The sequence below is a fragment of the Branchiostoma floridae genome, chromosome 10, assembly GCF_000003815.2.
Source record: "Branchiostoma floridae strain S238N-H82 chromosome 10, Bfl_VNyyK, whole genome shotgun sequence".
NCBI classification, from domain to species: Eukaryota; Metazoa; Chordata; class Leptocardii; order Amphioxiformes; family Branchiostomatidae; genus Branchiostoma; species Branchiostoma floridae.
In genome coordinates, this window is record NC_049988.1 from 3,846,013 (window position 1) to 3,862,486 (window position 16,474).

Genomic DNA, 16,474 nt, shown 5'->3' on the forward strand with positions numbered 1-16,474 from the left:
TAGCATTTTGACAATGCAGATCGATAACGACAATTCTCGATTTGATCATCACAACATCGCGTTTTGTTGCCATCACAACGTATTGTCAACTTTGAAAACATTCAGTTGAATGGTGGGTGGGCGTCTCTGACTTAGTCAATTTATTTGTTACTTAGTACACCCCTACCCCTTTGGAGACCCTACTATGTGGATTTGGTCACAAGAAATACCCGCTTCTGATTAACAATTAGATCCTGGGAGTGGCCTGACCAAGTCCTTGGCCTGACTATGTGGATTTGGTACTGCTCCGCCCACCTAGTAGGGTCTCCAAAGGGGTAGGGGTGTACTAAGTAACAAGTCCACTCCGTCCAAAGTTAGTCCGGATCCGGGTAGTAAAATTCAGTGCTCCCACCAAAACATTACGTGCGGCAACTTGGCTATTTATTACTAAACAGACGCCGAATTCTGGACAGAGGAGCTACCAAGGCCTACCTGCCTTCTTACTCCTATCTACAGAGGAGTTAAGAGCCTCTGCCTGGTTTAGGTAAACCCCGGTAAATAAAAGTTTAAAGCTGCGCGCCAGAAACGCGCGCAGAATTTGTTTTCAAAGTTGACAATACGTTGTGATGGCAACAAAACGCGATGTTGTGATGATCAAATCGAGAATTGTCGTTATCGATCTGCATTGTCAAAATGCTATACTAAAGACCAAAAAGAATTAAATTGAATTCCACAAAAACGCGCTAGGGTAAGGGTCATTTCATAGGGTCATCCGAAGGAGGATAATTTAGGATTGACATGCGGTCAATACTACATTTTATGCGGTCTTTGTGACCTTTGGCCTGATTCAGGGACCATCCATTGATAAAGGGAGGGGTGCGCACCACAGGAAAAGTAAGTAAGTGCAGCGCAGAAGAGTAAGTGCAGCGCAGAAGAGTAAGTGGCTCGCGCAGAAGAGTAAGTGGCTCGCGCAGAAAAAAGTAAGTGTCTCACGCAGAAAAAAGTAAGTGTGTTGAGCAGAAAAGTAAGTGTGTTGAGCAGAAAAGTAAGTGTGTTGAGCAGAAAAGTAAGTGTGTTGAGCAGAAAAGTAAGTGTGTTGAGCAGAAGAGTAAGTGTCTTGAGCAGAAAAGTAAGTGTGTTGCACATTGTTGATATCGGCCACGGTAGCCACTGGCATGCATGGGCAGACTATTACTGTGAGGTTACCCAGGCTAGTTGCAAGAGACATCATTTCCACACCATTTTCTCCCAACTCAAGTCAGTCAATTGCCTTCAACATGATGCAGAAAGATTTGGGGTACAGTCCTATATATTGCCGCAGAAACTAATGCAGTTTATCTTTGACACATAAAAGAGCTTGCAAGAGATACTCTCCAAGCAGAGGTTAGGCTCCGGCTTTTTTAAAACTTTTTTTAAGTCGTTTTTATCGGGCTTTCTATTTTGTCATTTTTCTTGAAGTACGTTTTGACACAGCAAGATAAAATAAAAAATAGAAAGCCTGATAAAAACAAAAAACGTTAAAAAACAGCCGTAGCCTAACCTCTGCTTGGAGAGTAGCAAGAGACACAATGTGTTGCAACAACAGTCAACTTGCACTGGGGGAGTGAAAACTGACCTGAAACATATGGGATATTGCTGTGTTGGATAGTCCATCATTTTATAAAGCAAGAATTGTCTAAATTTGTACCTGAAATAGGAAATATTTCCCAAATACATAAAACGGGGGTCCGTGTTTGAGGAGGTGCCTCGAGCATGTAAAACAGCCTCATTGCTCAAACAAATTTGGGTACCTACTGGCTGCTGGTAATACACCAGATATTATTATCAAACCTCAGTCTACTACATGTAAATGCACATTGTAGTAAAGAATAGTAAACCAATTGAGGTTTTTTTTAGATTTATAAACATCGTAAGAATGTGACCACTTTCCCTGCTCTGGAACAATGTAATTTGAGCATTTCCTCTCAGGAATGCATTTCTTAAGTTGAAATTTCATGGTGGCTGGCCAAGGATTTTTGGGTCATTCATCTGACCCCAGTATATCCTTATGGATAAGCCAGGACTCAACCATCTGTATGTCTTGGAGCACATGAGTGATGGTGGGAGGAAAACCTGTTGTGAAAGCTGGGGCATCACAGACCAGACAGATTTCAGTCTATAGCATAAACATGACCAAGAGATGCTTGAAACTGAGTTCAGATTCAAGCATTCAATCCCAGTCTACATTGTACCAAATACCAAACAGCCAAACAACCAGACATATCTGCGTCTTATTATCATAACTGTTATTATAAAATCTAAAGTAAACTACTAAAGCACTGTGTACTGTAACTGCATCAAACTTTTACAAAGACCTTTACACACACAAGTGCTCCCAACCTAAAGAATCTAAGGTAGTAAAAAATATAGAAACTCATCTATATCAAAAGGATGTGGCCCAGGTGATTCACCTGTAGCTGCATGTCAGACCTGTCTTTTGCTGTCAACTTAGAACAAAAACCTGCGGGACAGTTTGAGGGTGCTGACTAGTACCATAAGGTTTTGTCTCCAGGTATACCTGTCCTTTAGGGCCACATGTTGTTCAGGACGTGACATAGTGTCTTCCATCCTTGGCAGTGAGCGCACTTGGATTTCCCCCATCGAATTAGTTTGTCATGTGTTGGGAGCCTTCCGCAAATTCAAAAACACCCAGGAGGTGTTGTGCAAAGATCTTTAACTTTAGATAGATGTTGACAAGTTTAGCAAGTTTCCCTATACTTGGAGAGATCTACATTTTTCTATTTTCATGTCCTCTTCCTTTCGTAGGCGGAATCTTACCTTTTGGCACACTTTTTCTTTTAAATTTGTATACTGGGTATTTGCTTGCCTCATTGCCCATGACTATGGTCAAGGCTGTACCTTGGTTTTGCGCCTTAGTATTGCTTGAAGACTCTGCACTGCTACGCATTCTTAACTCTGTTATCACGTAGTGATAACACTGGCTGTAGGTAAATCTGTTTCATCGACGTAATGCCTAGGCAATATTCCAGGGTTAGCTGACTCTCACATTGCCCAATTTGTCAGGTACTGGGTGACGCTATAGTTTAAATCAGTGAGGTGTGTGAAATGTGAAGTACTATCAGGATGTATAAAATGTATATTGAATAGCACATTTATATTCACCATGAATTGAGGATGCTTCTATGTTCATTATTATGTAACAGTGAGGTTCAGGTGCTACCAACTGGTCCGGACTTTTTGGCCTAGCAGTTATAATGTTGGGTTCGTGAGCTTGGAGCCAGGAGACTGCACTTACTTGCCTATTGTGTTTCAATTATTCCCTATTTTTTTCTCTACCCAACCAAAAAGCTTTGATAAAAGCTACCTGTGGGCAAACAAATCTGTAACTATTGTATTTCAAAACCGGTAGGAAGATGAAATACATTTTATTTCTAACTGCCTCTCTAACGACCAGGAAAGAAGCCCTCAGCTTATTGGAGAGGCCTGCAAAACCCACAAAAATTTCCAAATATTTACTTCCGAAACAAAACTATAACCCTGTTAATGTGACATAACCCACTCATTATAGAAAACGTGGGACCCTCCCACTGCTTCCAGAAAGGAATTAAGTCAAACCCAAAGTGACACAGCTGGTAGGCACATTTGTAGGGTAGCCTGACTCCCTAGGTCTCCTGGGAGGAGCTCCAAGTGAGCTTGTGTTATGCTAAGGTCACACCTTCTTGGTCACACATTTCCAAACCATGAGGCCCAGTTGGGATGTTTGCAAAAATGAAAGTGTTTTTCAAGAAATAAACACAAATGCTGATGCCTATTTTGGACACTCTTTGTGTTGTCTTTTAAAGTATATTATTATATTGTCATTCCCAAAAACTGTCTGACCCACCCAATTTGGTAATGTGACTGTACCAAACACAAGGGCAGGGATCTGGAGATTGTTAGCCAGACATCATAGTTAGCCTACTTTTGCCAAATTTGCTGGGAACACTGGTGTGACTAATGAAGATTTTCTAGGAGCATGGGGCCCAGGTTCCCTGTATGGGCCACCCCAAGAAGAATTATGAAGCTTAAGCCTGGGGCCTGAGGTCTATCATATGGGTGGGACTGTGACTAAACTGAGTGCTCAATTCAGTAGCAGTCTTAAGTGTATGTTTATCAAGGATTAGCCATGGTGTGCCAAGGGAACCTACCACAGAGACAATAATCCCTGGTAGCCCAAACAACTTAGTACTGGCCATAGGTAGTGGATCATATTGAATGTTACTTCAAGACATGCAAAGGTGACAATATCAAAATCACTTGCCACAGGCTCTCTGGCTAACATGATGTTTCATATTTGATGAAGGAAGAAAACTATTATTATTATAATAAGTAAAAGAGGAAACCAGACTATTTACCTACAGTTACTACCAATGCAATTATAGTTATCTCCAAACCTAAGTACATGTAGGCCCTCACAAAAGCTTAAAATCTGAACTTCTGAATACATAAGCATCAGTTTAAGCCCCCTCACACGAGAGCACGAATGAGACGGAATGCCGTCGGAATAAAAATTCTTTTCTATTCCTAGTTCCAGAATTTCTAACTGCATTCCAGCTTATAATTTGTGCCCAATCTTTTGGCTAGCCTGAGAGTTTTTTACATGTTAAAAACTGTCGAGGTGCATTCGAAGTGGAGAAATATCGAATGGCATTCATAGTGGATTCTAAGTGTATTTGTGTGTTCTGACTGCAGTCTGACCGCATTCTACAGCATTCCAACATTATTCGAAACATTTTATCTCATTCGATGGAGAACCAAAACGACAAGCCATCTCGAATCCTGCCCGAATGTGGCTGAAAGAATATCTGGAATACTGTGAGAATGTCTAGAATACACTACGAATTCACAGGAATAGAAAACAATTTTCATCTGACATTTCTAGCCGTGACATCATAATAACACATCATACAGTAATTCTTGAATTGTTAAGGGTAACTTAATTCTAGACCTACCAAACCTAGGTCAGCCGGCACGCCATGACCTGTATTGAACAGTTTTTGAACAGGTTTTCTATGCAGTTCAAATCGCGCCGCGGTCCTTAGCAACACGTTGCTAAGGAAACGCTTGTCACACGTCAGGTGGATGAAGTTTCATCCGAGTTTGACAGCTGCTATAGACCTGATTGTCGGTCTTTCTACCAAGATTGCGTTATATGTGTAATAGAGGAATATCATGTAATCTCGATATGATCCATTTTTGTGGGTTTTTACAACTACCGGTAGGTCTAGTTTCCTGATCATATTCGTTACACAATGAAATTGGCAAAGTGGTGGTGCCATACTGAGCTTAATTTTTGACGAGTTTGAATTTGGGGGCAAATGCATTGCACATTCGATTTTTTCTTCAATGACCAGTGCGCCAGCAGATTTGTTGAATCTTCTACCGTACCTCTTGTAAAAAATCTTGTTAGTTTGAAATCTCGAAAGGTTTGTAATGCCATGTTTACTGAGGTCACATTTTCGACTGTTTTAAATCCAAATGTTGCAAGTCATTGGTTTGGTTGATTCAAGTGCAGTCGACTTTTAACACAAATATCGACACCAATTACCTCAGTCTCCAGTGTTTTCAAAGGATGTCTAAATAAAAACTACACGTGAAGACGGAGTGAATTAGCAAATATAATCTTAGTTTTACTGTAACTAGTACGTAAATACAATGGTGTGGGTCTGGCGTGCACTCTGTTGAACGGGCGCTGAGGCATCAAAATTTGACTGAAACAGGTTTTAGACAACTAAAAAATGACGGTTGTCTGTGGAAATGGTTAAAAAGTCAACAATTTGATGACTGCTACGTCCAAAATGTATGTATGGGGTTGAGAATCTAATCTTTGATGAGTCTTCACAGAGCTAGTATAAGTATAACAGAGCTGTTCTGCTGGGTCAAAAACCATTTTGATTGTTTTTAAGCCAGTCATGGTTGTACATGTGGTATAATCCTTAGCAAAAGCATTTTGTTGTAACTTGTGGCTGCTGTGTCTAATACTGTAGACTGATTCCTCTGTACATGTTGTTAGTGTACATACATTTTGTATAGCTAAGGTTTCCAGAACCAAGATGTCAGCTCTACCAAGAGGGAATTAAATATTCTTTCACTATTAAACTTCAAGGAGTGGGTCACTCAAATTTGTCTTCCAGACTTCAAAATATAATTGAAAGGTGCTAGCGCTTGTCTAAACATTGATTTCCGGACAATTCAATGTTTCCGGTGGAAAGGGGTGCCTTGTCACTGACCATCATTTTTGGTAAAAACCGTCATTAAAAACAATTTCATTTAAATGCTGTTTAAGGGCAATTTCTTTCAAGGCCGATGTACAGAAAAGACGCCTTTTCCTACTAGTAGGATAATGACCTACACGGCAATAAAGGTCATCAATTTGTCTGTGCACATGTAATATAGAAAGTTTTTAAAAAAATGTTAGGATACATTTTCTGAAATCATCGATGGCACGAAACCACCTCAAACCCATATAGATCATACGATTCGGGTAATCAGGAGTCAAGGCCGATACACATTATCTCTATTGCTGACTTTCTTGATCATTCATAGTTATTTGATTGACATTTCAAATGCCTTTTAATAGACATTTCAGACAGTAGGACAAAAGCAGCATATCCCTATCAAAGTTTCCTAAAACAGTACTAGTTCGATTACAGAAGCACTGGTGCACTGTGAGGCTCAATGGGTTCATACTAGGATTCGCATATCCGGATATATCCAGATACGGCGGAAATCTGGATATATCCATTTGCGTTCATACCAGGGTTAGACGAATCCAGATATTATTGTTTGTGTCCAAAATCAGATCCGGATATATCCTAATGACACCATCTGATGCTGCTTAGTGACGTCAAACGTAACTCTTAAAGTAGCTTTTGCTTTCGTGTAGCATGGTAATGATTTGAAAGAAGGAAATGCAACCAAAATGACGTAGTTTTTGCACGGCTACAAGTGCACGTCTTAACGCCGTACTAGAAAACTTTAAAAAACTTTAAAACTTTATTCTTAACTGACTGTTCTAGAATGTTCTTTAGAACAGGTGGTTGTACCTGCCAGGTGGGAACACCTGCGACGCAGTCCGTTGCCTCAGCCTTACCATGCTACACCAAAGCAAACGCTAGTTAAGAGTTAAGTTTGACGTCAGATCCAACAGCGAATCCGGATACGTGAATCCTATTGTGTTCATACCAGGGTTCACCCCGCAGCGAATCCGGATAAATCCACCTCCAGATGTGGATTCGGCATATCCGGATATATCCCATAAAGATCAGGATTCGGACCGTTCATACGAGGGTTCGCGAATCCGGATTCACCGCGAAATAGGATTTATCTGGATACGCGAATCCAAGTATGAACGGGGTGTTTTAAAAGCATTAAGCTACACTTGCCCTGTTATAGTTCTTAACTTGGGACCCCAACCTTCTGACACTTCTTTGTTAGCCCAAGACTAAGGAATCTAACACTCCAATGATTTGGTGTCCGTAGCATCTTCAGATCAAAAGATACATAAAACTTCATTAATTATGAAAATTAGCAGTCACTTAACACAATTGCTGTCTAATTATATTCATCTTCACTTAAACTACCTCTGGCTCAGCTTTAAAGTATGGCTTAGGTTCCCGGAATTCTGCAGAATTCTGGCTTAGCTTCCCAGAATTCTGCAGAATTCTGGCTCAGGTTTCCCAGAATTCTGCAGAATTCTGGCTTAGGCTCCCAGAATTCTGCAGAATTCTGGCTCCAGTTCCCAGAATTCTGCAGAATTCTGGCTCCAGTTCCCAGAATTCTGCAGAATTCTGCAGAATTGGGCTAATCCCCAGGGGGTCATCAATGGCTGCTACGTATTCTTAACCTCATTTTTACCTAACATATGCGATATTAAGCCTTTGGGGTTAAAGGTTGCTGAAATACGAGAGGTTGTCCCAAATTAAACCGGGATTCCCAAATTAAACCGGAGGGTGAATGTACATTGTACTTGTCGCAACCTAAATAACGTCAAAGTCAAATACATGTAGGTCATCTCCTCTTTTGGTACAACAAAACAATCCTTCAAACCTCGAGCATTGAAACAATTATCAAACTCTAAGAGCTGTTATGCTTCACGAGAATTAATAAATATGCATCTCATAAAATTGCATTGTATGATTGTTGTATTTTGGAGCAGATATGTCAATCTTATCTAACTGTTCTGTAGAACTGTGAAACGTATTAAATTGCGTTGACATATACTGTGATAAGGGTAACATGCATTGGCATAATACCGGTCATAAGCCTTATACCGGTCGATTAAAAATAGTGGAACTTAAAGAGATCGACACATGCAACAATAGTTATTTCTGAGGTATGCACACTTCAGACATCTAGGTGTCCAATACATAATTTACAAATCGGGGCAGGCGAGCTCGTCGTGGGACAAACACACTGTCACGTTCATCGCCAGATTTGTAGATAATAATCACATGTGCTCACGGCACAAGACGAGCATGATTCAACAGCAATCTTGAATTTCTTTTGGTGACCTACAACTCGTGTAAAAGTGTGAGGAACCGTTGCATTCTCGCCCGGATCTACGGCTGAATGGGTCAAATTGAACGTACGCCGCCATTTTCCCGCCATTTTTAATGCTACGGCCAGCAGTAAAGTTTTACGTCATAGCGGTTGTGACGGACCAAAATTAAATGAAAATTCTTGTCAGTATACGCCCATTTTCTCATGACTTTTTGTATGCTCATGCAGATTTTTGTTTTGTGCAACTACTAACAGGAAAGAAAGGAACAACAGAGGATGAATAAAGGTACATAGCGGCATTTAATTGTGCCGTGTTTCGTTCGACCGGTATAGTGCACCCCCTTCCAACCACGCGCCCGTTCTCCATGCAATTCCGCGGTGTGTTCCAATTACGATATTATGTTTTTAGCAGGACCAGAGAGACAAAATAATTTACACAGAAGAAGTGGCAAAGGTAAGCTGTAACAGCAACATGTAACTGGAGAAAATGATGCGTTGATCATTTGCCAAATTAGCATTGCTTGAGAAATTGCAGTAAACCGACCGGTATTATGCCAATGGATGTTAAGCATTCCTGTAAATATTCAACAAATTTCATGACTGTTAACGTTACTATAATATTGAATATTGTGACATGCAATTTTATTTTTCAATATTCAAAGTGAAAGTGAAAAGGTCACAGCCAAATTTGTTTCTTTTTTCAATGGTGAAACTTACAAAATGTATATTCCGTTGACAACAATCATTACCAACTGCAGTCAAACTTGTCCTAAGGGACCAAGCAAAAATGGTGGTTTCTCCCAACAAGTTGGTTGGTTGGTCGGATGAATAATGGTATTATAATGGTAATCATGGTTAGGAAGAAAAACAGATGCCAGAAATGCTTTTTTTATTATATCTTTTATTATATAACTTTTTAATAGCCTACAACAGGCCCTCCTGAGGGGGTGCGGGGACCGTAGAATTCGGCAAAAAAATCGGGAAATTGGCCTGAGGAGTCAGTTTACATGTACGCTTAGGCCACAACAATTTAATTTCTTGGTTCACGGATTCGCTCGCTTCTAATTTATGGAAAAAAAATAAAAATAAAAATTACCACTCAGCAAAATTTTCACCATTAATGAAACCATTCACCAACTTTCTGGTGTTATACAGTATAGCAAATTGGCCTTTATATTCTAAGCTCCTTAAAATGTGAAGAATTCATGAAGAATGCGACAAACATAAAAACTGACACTACTTTTGTAATTTTGAACGAACAGGTGTAGCCTGGGTACCATTCTCCGCGGTCGGCTTTGGGGAGCTTCTGTCAGCCTGTTTGATTAGCTGCCCTTTGAGATTTCGCCTATAGAGCTTGTAGCCGGCCTTTTCAATTTACCCCTCCCGTACTGTACAGTAATAGTGTTTTTGTACTTTTTTCAAGCTGAAAACTTTTTATTCTTTATGTTTTGGATTAGCCCTTACCTTTACCCTAACCATTTTACAATTTTCATTTTTATTTCTATTTCGCCCTCTCGCTCCATATTCTTTATGAAAAAATCCGTGAACCAAGAAATTAAATTGGTGTGGCCTTAGATTCATGTTTCTGACCGACTCTTCTGGTAGAATATCTCCGTAAATTATTCTCCCTATAATGGCACAATTGCCTTGTACATGTACAACAAGGTCAAGCAGATACAATGTACAACTCACCTTGACAAGCACAAGCTACATGACTGTATAAGATACAACGCTTCAGAAATCTATAACATATCAATTTATTAAGCTAAAAAAAAATGGTTGACAAGAAGAAGTGACAAAAAATGCACTTGCCCCGTCCTGGATTCTTAGTATATCACATAACTACAACTTACAAGGAAACTTAAAACGCTTGGATTTAAATAAAGACTGCTGTCTATAAGATGTACATACACACCTGAAAGTCAATGTACACCTGGCAGAAATGCTTCCCAGATTCCTTGAAGTAGCTGAGCTAAAAATGACGGAGAACAATGTGTGGAGAACAATGACGGCTCGCCTCAGCGAACACTGACATGCGGCAAAGATGATGATGATGATAGCTTAGTACAACAAAATGTACAGTGTATGCTGCACTAACCACCACAGATCAATATGATGACTGAGCTAGTAAAAGACTTAGTATGAGGAACGTTGCCTCCAGTCTTTAACCCCAACAAATGCTGTCGGGTATACAAATATATGCCCCACCTTTAAGGCCACTTTGTATTTGCATGACACACTTCCTGGATTCCTAGAACTGTATACCACTGCAACGACGGATTCTCAAAGAACATGATACGCCTTGTATATGCTGTGCACACCCCATAAATGCCAGTATTGTGTAATATCACAAAACCATGAGCAAACGAAAAGCTTAGTTAAAGCATCTGTGAGCAACAGTTACTGTAAAGAACAACATGCACAACAAAAGGGTTAGGGTTAGTAACTTAAAGGCTCTGAGACTGAGAGCAAGGAAATGTAAAGAATAACACACCTCACCCACCATAGGCAAATATGACCACTGGTCCAAGACAGAACCGGAGTTGTCTGTTTAACAGTAAACTGAAAGGCTGTCGCATGTGTGCTAGCCCGTAAATGCTTTCTGGATTCTTTTACAATCACATGACCACAAGACTAGGACTTAAAGACTCGCACTTGTCACAGTGCATTAACAACAACATCTCGCCTACACCATAAGCAAACATGACCATCTGTCAACAAGTAAGATGGTATAAGATCTACTTTGCTTGATGCAATGCTAGTCTTCACTGTCTAAGTAGACACAGGTGGAGTAAAAACACATCATTCCAAAATGGTTTTTAGAAGTTTTGCCTTTTCATTGACGTCTACTCTAAAGATTTTCCCAAGTGCATGCTAACAATACAAGCTTGATCAAATCTTTGCCGTTTTCCAAAGAAAAACAAAATGTTCAGAAATTGTTGTGACTTATCATTGAACCATGCATCCGGGGAACAACCAAGAAACATTAATTGTGGGTAGAAGATCTAAGAAAACAGACTAGACAGAACTTTACACCAACATTATTTATCCCCCCCCCCATACAAAAATATCTACTGGTTTGTCCCTTGGGAACTGTGGTAATCAACTCCAACTGCAAGTCCTAGGTTACGCCACTTAAAAAACAACAAACACCATTTAAAACACACCTGAAGTTCGAATGCCCGAATTCTCTCGCACTTGTCTAACAGTGCAGTCGTGCATGCAGACGAGCTAACATCCATTGGCATAATACCGGTCGGTTTACTGCAATTTCTCAAGCAATGCTAATTTGGCAAATGATCAACGCATCATTTTCTCCAGTTACATGTTGCTGTTACAGCTTACCTTTGCCACTTCTTCTGTGTAAATTATTTTGTCTCTCTGGTCCTGCTAAAAACATAATATCGTAATTGGAACACACCGCGGAATTGCACAAGAACGGGCGCGTGGTTGGAAGGGGGTGCACTATACCGGTCGAACGAAACACGGCACAATTACCTGCCGCTATGTACCTTTATACATCCTCTGTTGTTCCTTTCTTTCCTGTTAGTAGTTGCACAAAACAAAAATCTGCATGAGCATACAAAAGTCATGAGAAAATGGGCGTATACTGACAAGAATTTTCATTTAATTTTGGTCCGTCACAACCGCTATGACGTAAAACTTTACTGCTGGCCGTAGCATTAAAAATGGCGGGAAAATGGCGGCGTACGTTCAATTTGACCCATTCAGCCGTAGATCCGGGCGATAATGCAACGGTTCCTCACACTTTTACACGAGTTGTAGGTCACCAAAAGAAATTCAAGATTGCTGTTGAATCATGCTCGTCTTGTGCCGTGAGCACATGTGATTATTATCTACAAATCTGGCGATGAACGTGACAGTGTGTTTGTCCCACGACGAGCTCGCCTGCCCCGAAAATGACCTGAAAACTTTTGGCCTTGTTGTCTTCGAATGCATTGTTATCGATGCTTTGTAAATGATATATTGGACACCTAGATGTCTGAAGTGTGCATACCTCAGAAATAACTATTGTTGCATGTGTAGATCTCTTTAAGTTCCACTATTTTTAATCGACCGGTATAAGGCTTATGACCGGTATTATGCCAATGCATGTTACACCTGTGACAAAAGTCACAATATGATTATCATGTTTCTTTACAAGAATATGTACTTCAAATAAGTACTTAAGCCTGGATGCCAACCTTGTTCAGTCTGTTGCCATGTACGTCAACACTGTAACAATCAGTAGATCCTAGATAGTGGACTACACGAGAATTAGCTTTAGGGCAAACTGACGCAAAGGCCATGTTGATATGGTTATTTGGACGACATCCCCTGGGAACGCCAAAATTGATGCGAACACACATTAAAAAAAGAAGTTTGGCCTCCCCAAAAAGTGGTCACTACAGGAACATTGAAAAATGACTGAATGCAAAGAGTATGGATTCTCCAGTTTAGTTCTTTCACATTTTCTTTCTTTTTTTTGTTGCAATCTATTAAAGGCCATAAACTAATCTTGCAGCCGCTTTGTATGTAAATAAATTTTCAAAAACTGCATGGTTGAAAACTTTAATTTTCTATGGAAATGACCGAAAATTGTAGCCTCCGTTGCAGTCTTCGAACAGGGTTTTTTTGGGGGGGGGGGGCGAAGGGCGTGATGGTTTTCGATTTTTTTTTATGTTGGCTATGTTCTATTGTGCCAGGAAAGGGAGTTTGTCGAGGAAGGGGGTTTGCTGTGGGAAGAGCGTTTGCCACACAAGCGAGTTTCGCACCGTTTCAAACATAACCAACGTTGAAAATCGCAAGCCCCCCCCACACACAAAAAAGGCCCTGTTCGAAGACTGCAACAGATTGAACGAAAATTGATGCTCACGCGAATGTCATCCATATAATCAAATCAACATGGCCTTGGTACAAACCTTGGAAGTATAGTGGCATGCCTGGAGAGGGGGGTAATTCAGGGGGTTGGCCCTAACACACACAATTGGAGGTACTAAAAAATTATGATAAATTAGGCCACACCAATTTAATTTCTTGGTTCACGGATTCGCTCGCTCCTATTTTTTGGAAAAAAAAATAAAAATAAAAATTACCACTGAGCAAATTTTCACCATTAATGAAGCCATTCACCAACTTTCTGGTATAGCAAACATAAAAACTGACACTACTTTTGTAGTTTTCAATGAACAGGTGCTGTTACTGTACAGTAATAGTGTTTTTGTACTTTTTTCAAGCTGAAAACTTTGTTTTGGATTAGCCCTTACCTTTACCCCAACCATTTTACAACTCTTATTTTTATTTTTACTTCGCCCTCTCGCTTCATAGTTTTTATGAAAAAATCCGTGAACCAAGAAATTAAATTGGTGTGGCCTTAGTGTTCTAAAAGTAACAACAGTCTCCATTCCTTAATGAAATCCTCTCAGAATGCATGCAGGAAATACCATTTCAAATGCTTGAATTTCAAAATTTTCGGAGGGTGCATGCCCCCATAGAATATAGAAAGATTGTGACCTTGACGCCAATCTACAGAAGAACCCCCCAAAACAAAGTCCTGATGGGCATGAAAAGAATAATGGCAACTCAATGGCGTCAGGTTCTAAATCAAATGAGAGAACCTTTTGTTAACAATTTTTCAGGTTCAAATTTAATTTTCCTGACATTGATTAAAAGCCTTAACTAGTACTTAGCACTGTCAAAGGGCTATTATACATTTACACAGGGCTAAAAATACTGGGTGCACTTTTGTGTACAATAAAATAAAGCTGTGCACCTAATTTTTGCTTCAAAATTTTAAAAAAGAAATAGGTTGCTGCAGCCTTATGCCAGTAAGCAAAGCCCTTCAACTATAAAAAGTCTTGTAGGATTCATTGGCTTTATATTTATCCAAGCAGATCTCACGGTGACGTGAGATAGTATCATAAGCTGGGTTTAGCCGTGGCATAAAACTTCTCTGCCAGCTTAACTCCTTCCCCTGCCCATGATACTATCTTAATAATATGCTACTATCTTATGCCACCGCGAGATCTGCTTGGAGATTAGCTTACTAGAGGAAGGGCCCATTTCCAAAGTATTTCCAGGCTTGTTCTGAACAAGTTCAAAATACAAAATGTGGTTCTGAACTTCTAAGATAGTTCTGAACTAAGTTCACTAAAACTAGAAAAATAGTTTGATACAGGTAATGTAAAGAAACAAAAGTCATAAAAACATTCTGTCAGAAACAAAAGGTTGATTTCTGACATACAACTAACTTAATGTGCCAAGTGGCTAGGGGTCGGTTTACATGAGGCCAAAAATGACTGGCATACCACAGCGTGCCATTTTCGTTTTTACACGGGCAAAAAATGTGTCCTAGAACACACACTGTGCGTCGAACGTCATAGGACATTTTTAGGACAAGTCATTTTTTTACTTGTGTAAACCAGGCCTAATACATGCTGTATCTTAACAAAATTAACATGCTGCATGCGCAGGTTCTAGTACAAAGTCACCAGTGTAACAACAGGTGATTAATGACAGTAATAAATAACAATATGTCTCTGTGCACAAACAATACAATTATCATTTAATTAAAGTCTGAGACATTGACAAAGACCTTTGGAATTGGGTCTGATTGTTTTAAATCATTACAATCTACACTGACTGCCTGTTTCAATACCTGGCAGTCAATAGTAATGTGCGAACGCTTGCTGCTAAACAAACAAGACCATATACAGGGCTTTAAATACCACCTGCATATGCAGGTTATAAATTAGTGCAGGTAAAATTAAAGCTCTGCACGTATTCCTGATGTCTACCTGTACCTCACCTGCTAAAGCTAAAGCTAAAGTTGCCATGCATCACATTGTGATAACCTGCACTGGTCCACGAACTGGGTGTATACAATCATGTACACATGTATATACACAATGTACATTTGTACATGTTTTACGAACTTTTACTAGCTGCATTGACTATTACCACCTATGACGTATAAAAGAAATGATGGCAATAGTTTATGGATGTACAAAATGTATTTAACTCAGTATGATCAATTCTTCCTAAATTCTGAGTGGTGCAGGTAAAATTTGACTGGTGCAGGTAATTTCCAATGTTACCTGCACCTGCACAGGTATGCAGAAATAAAGTATTTAGATACTCTCCAAGCAGAGGTTAGGCTGCGGCTGTTTTTTTGAGGTTTTTTTTGTTCGTTTTTATCGGGCTTTCTATTTTTTTTATATCTTGCTGTGTCAAAACCTGGCGTACTTCAAGAAAAATGACAAAATAGAAAGCCCGATAAAAAGGACTAAAAAAAAACGTTAAAAAAACAGCCAGAGCCTAACCTCTGCTTGGAGAGTAGTATTTAGAGCCCTAATGTAGGATTTTGTCTCAAATATAGACATTTCAAAAAGCTTCTGAGACTAAACTTTGGAATAGTATACTGTAATGTAAACAATAAGTAAGTTTGTACTTACGGTTGAAGAGTCAAAGTAAAATCAAAGCACCATTCAGGCACAATATACTACCACTGGTACTGTAGTACCATTACCACTACTACTACTAGTACTAGACAAAAATACAGTGTCCTGCAATACCTCAATGCTACCTCTTAGGTCATAACTAGATTTGTTCCACTCATTATGATCATGGTAACTCTAGAGTACGTTTGTAATTGTCTGGTGAAAAACACAACCAGCATGGTACAAAGTTTCCGACTAATGCCCTCAGTAAATGAAGCAAAAAATGTTTACTTTGTTGAAAAACAGAGAGTTGTACTTGGAGCAGCATGTGTGCCATATTTGTTTGTTCTGACTTGGCTGTATAAACACCATCCGGTAGAACCAAATTCAAAGTTATTATCAGAAGTAGCATCTACCACTCTATGGATCGTTGGTCAAGATATAGAAATTTACAGGAGATAGGAGTCCAGGGTTCTAGCTAGTGCAATTTAGCGTAGTGGGCCACTACGCTATAA

The 16,474-nt window shown here is 39.6% G+C and overlaps 1 protein-coding gene across 1 annotated transcript in view; it reads right to left on the minus strand.

The window, feature by feature from the left end:
* LOC118424170 (CMP-N-acetylneuraminate-beta-galactosamide-alpha-2,3-sialyltransferase 1-like) overlaps window positions 1-16,474 on the minus strand; it is a gene marked incomplete at its 3' end in the record, with an annotated part of 35,726 nt that overhangs the window by 17,181 nt on the left and 2,071 nt on the right.